Raw genomic sequence first — 4492 nt, 5'->3', positions numbered from 1 at the left:
TCTGGGTCCAGCTTGTGTACTGAACTTCAGTTCATGACAGCAGCCACCTGTACTTTTTTTGGTAAAAGAAATGTAAATTGGGTGGTTGTTACATTAAAAAAGTCAAACTTGTAATTTGAACACAATAATTTCGTGTTTCTATGAACGTAATTAAATCATGAAGGATCTGTACGAAATTCAACAACTTAATTTGTTCTTGTTGAGATGACATGATACAATCTAGTAAGAGTGGTTAGTTGCTCAACTCATGAAATTCACAAGATCGCACAAGATTTCAAAATACAGGAAAATCACTCTGCTTCACCGAGACTTGGCTGAACCCAGCGATACCAGACCACGCCGTGCAGCCTACGGGGTTCTTTTTGGTTTACCGCATGGACAGGACAATGGAGTCAGGGAAGAAAAGAGGTGGTGGAGTGTGTTTGATGGTGAACAACAGATGGTGCGACAGCACAAACATCTCCCCACTCACACGCTCTTGCTCGCCCAATCTGGAACTTTTGATCCCTTTCTATCTCCCTCGGGAATTCACTGCGGTCATTGCCTGCACTGTTTACATTCTGCCTCACACGGACTCGGACACTGCCTTATGTGAGCTACATGAGGCTCTCACACATCAACAAACACTTCACCAAGATGCCGCACTCATTGTTATGGGAGATTTTAACAGAGTGAATCTCAAACGGACATTTCACAACCTTCACCAGCACATCAACTGCCCCACCCGGGGCACTAGGACATTAGACCACTGCTACACCCCGTTCAAGAACTGTTACAAGGCTCAACCCCTGCCGGCATTTGGGAAATCGGACCATGCCGCCATCTTCCTCATGCCTGCTTACAAACAAAGGCTAAAGCAGCAACCACCAATCAGGAGGGAGGTTGCTCGCTGGACGGACCAATCAGTGGCCGCGCTGCAGGACGCACTGGATGACGCACTGGATGACGCACTGGATGACGCAGACTGGGACATGTTTCGGCACAGCTCTGATGACATCAACATGTTTACGGAAGCGGTTGTGGGATTTATCGGGAAACTAGCGGACAACACAGCAGAAAGAACTATCATCCGAACGTTTCCCAACCAGAAGCCGTGGGTGGATAAGAACACCGCTGCCTACAATGAAGGGCTCGTCTCCGGTAATATGGACCTATACAAGGCTGCGTCCTACAACATGCGCAGCACGGTCAGAAAGGCAAAGCGGAGCTACGGGGAAAAACTAGAGTCACAGCTACGACAGTGCGACTCTAGGAGCCTGTGGAAAGGACTGCGGACTATAACGGACTATAAACGACCAGCTTCTTCAATGATGAATGCCGATGCTTCACTGGCTGATGAGCTGAACACGTTTTATGCTCGCTTCGACGCCGCAGCAATTAAAACAACAAAAGGCTGCGCGCGCGCTCGGAGTGCACCAGTGAAGAAAATGCATTCATCATCACAGAGCATGCTGTGAGGAACACCTTCAGGAGGGTGAACACCAGGAAGGCAGCAGGACCAGATGCAATCCCTGGCCGGGTCCTGAGAGCCTGCGCTGACCAGCTAGCACCGGTGTTCACGAAGATCTTCAACCTCTCCCTGGCCCAAGCTGTGGTTCCCACGTGCTTCAAACAGTCCATTATTGTTCCTGTTCCAAAGAAACAACAGCCCGCTTGCCACAATGACTACCGCCAAGTAGCACTGACTTCAATTGTGATGAAGTGTTTTGAAAGACTGATGAGAGACCACATCACTTCTTCACTTCCTGCCACCATCGACTCACTGAATTGAATATGAAAAAGTTGAATATTGAATATGAAAAAGTTGTGTTGTGCATCCAATGTCCACTATTGAATCAAGTAAATCCAACATGGCCTTTTTTCAGTGTATATGTATATCCTGAAATGTTAGTTTACATCCTTACACCCTGGATAGTCTGCACACCATCTAGCAATAGATGCATGGAGAAGTCTTAATGCCCCTGCACTGAAAGATTATGAGTAACTGGCTGAGAATATGAAAACATATTTTCAAGATGATGGAGCTGCTAAATAAGTGCCAAAGCCCCATTAAGGAATGCATGAAAAAACATTGGAATAGGGACAACATTCCTTCCCCAAAAGTCCCTCAACTGGCCTACTCAGTTTGCAGAGGTTTATGGCCCATTGCTAAAAGAAGAGGGGATGCTACACACTGATAAACATGGGCCTGTCCCAACTTTGTTTGAGTGGTGTTTCTGCTATCAAATTCAAAATGAGCTAACATTTGTTTTAAAGTGGAACATTTTCTCAGCGAAAACATTTGATATATTTTTTACAGTCTGTTGTGAATAGAATAAAGTGTCCCACCTTTTTCATAATTGGGGTTTTAAGTTGGAATACAAAAACAGCATGAATGGTACAAAGTAAATATGTTGAATTTTATTAAAAACAACATGTAGCTTCTTAAGGACAAAATTAGTTGAAGAAAACCTCTTACCCTAAGTTGTGTTAACACCTCTAAGGGACATTTTATACCTGACAGCACTTGGTGGAGAGCAGAGATGGGTAGTAACGCGTTACTGTAATCTGATTACTTTTAAAAGTAAAGAGTAAAGTAAGGGATTACTATCACAAAAACAGTAATTAGATTACCGTTACTTTCCCATAGGAATGCTGCGTTACTGCGTTACTAAAACCGTGATTTTTTGCGAGAATGTCTCATGACAGTGATGTAAGCGAGTGCGACGTTCGTGACAACGGCTGTGTACAGATCAACAATGGATAATATATCGAGTGCGGGAGAGAGTATGAGCGTGCAGCGTTTAAAGCGTGGAAGTACTGAACTTACTTTGAGTTTGATTCCATAAAAAGTGACAAAAACATTAGCGTCCGTTGTGCGTGGGAAGAAAACTTCTTTTTACAGCGAAAAAAAACCCAAACCCTAAACAAGCACCGAGTGCACAACAACGTAATGGGAAATTCACAGAGAATCTCGCGGATTCTTCAACTGACCGCTGCGGCACACCTGCACCAGGGCACACCTCCGCCTACCCCACTCCTGCTTTACAGGTGAAAATAGAGCAACAGGACTGCTAGTCTTTGATTTTATTTATTTTCTGCTGTGTTTTACTTTCATCTATTTGAAAGAGTGAGTGTAAACACAAAAAATATTTTATGTGCTGGAATGTGCAGAAAATAGGTTTAAATGTTAAACTAATTTCTTCCAGTCAGAGAATGGTGCACATAATTAAATTTTTACTTGATGCATAAAGTTAAAAGATTAAAACTGTTAAAAAAAGAGACTTTTCCATTTGATTACATTTTGTATGATGGATTATGCAGAAAAAGTAGAATTGGGCTGAAAGATCTATCGCTTTATTACCTATTCAGGTTGTAAATCGTGTTTTTAGAAAGTAACTAAGTAATTAATTACTTTTGAAGATAAGTAATCAGTAAAGTAACGGGATTACTTTTTTGGGGAAGTAATCAGTAATTAGTTACTAATTACTTTTTTCAAGTAACTTGACCAACACTGGTGGAGAGTCCCAGATTTTTAAGACCTGGGACTCTCCACCAATTGCTCTTAGAACTGAGGAAACTTCTCAGATGGGAGAAATGTAAAGAGGTCCGGACGCTTGTCTTTTCAAGCTCCTTAGTCAAATACCTTATAGTTACACTAACACCACTCAAGTTCTATTTTAAGGCTATCCTGCTCTATGGATTTATGGAGTGAGAACATGCAGAGGAAACATGAAGATGTGGGAGTATGTTGGTTGCGATATCAGCATCTGCCCTGCTTGCCAGATTTGCCTCCTTGGTTCTTTGTCCATTTGCCAGACACTAAAATCAAGTTGTAAACAATCATCCTTTTTAATCACTGGAGGACATTCAGATGCACAAGTGTAAAGGCGCTGAGTGAAATCAGTCTGGAGGTGCATGAGAAGATGACCCCAAACAAGTCATCAATCAAATTGCTGTTTTGTTTTAGGCCCATACTCTTAACCCATATCTTGCACAAAAAATATTTGATAGAATTTTTCTGTAATTTACTTGTTATCAGGATCAAATAAAAAGACATCATTTAGAAAAATGAGCATGATTTATTCATGCTATTGGATGATTAGAATTCAGTGTGGAATGGTGAACCAGCAACGGCAGGATTTATTGACAAGTCTAAATACTGGTGGTGGTAAAGACGAAGATGGAGGCTTGGACTGGATTCTGAGAGACCATTATGAGACAGAGATGGAAAGAAAGCAAGATGCAAAAAATTGTGTGTGAAAGTCAGAATAACAAGTGCAGAAATTTAAAGTGTACAAAACAGATGCTGACTGGCTCATGGAAGGCGGGCAAGGAAATGATTGAACTAATGATTTCAGTACTGAGTTTGACGTTAGAGAAAAATTGGAAGTGATGTAAAAAAAATGGATCTTCCTTATTGAACTTACACAGCTTTGTTAAATACCTATTCTAATAATTTAAATCACATTACATGAATATTTATGATTACGACATAACAAATGACAAATGA

This window comes from Neolamprologus multifasciatus, chromosome 22, assembly GCF_963576455.1.
Source record: "Neolamprologus multifasciatus chromosome 22, fNeoMul1.2, whole genome shotgun sequence".
Classification (NCBI taxonomy): domain Eukaryota; kingdom Metazoa; phylum Chordata; class Actinopteri; order Cichliformes; family Cichlidae; genus Neolamprologus; species Neolamprologus multifasciatus.
This window is presented reverse-complemented; position numbering follows the sequence as displayed.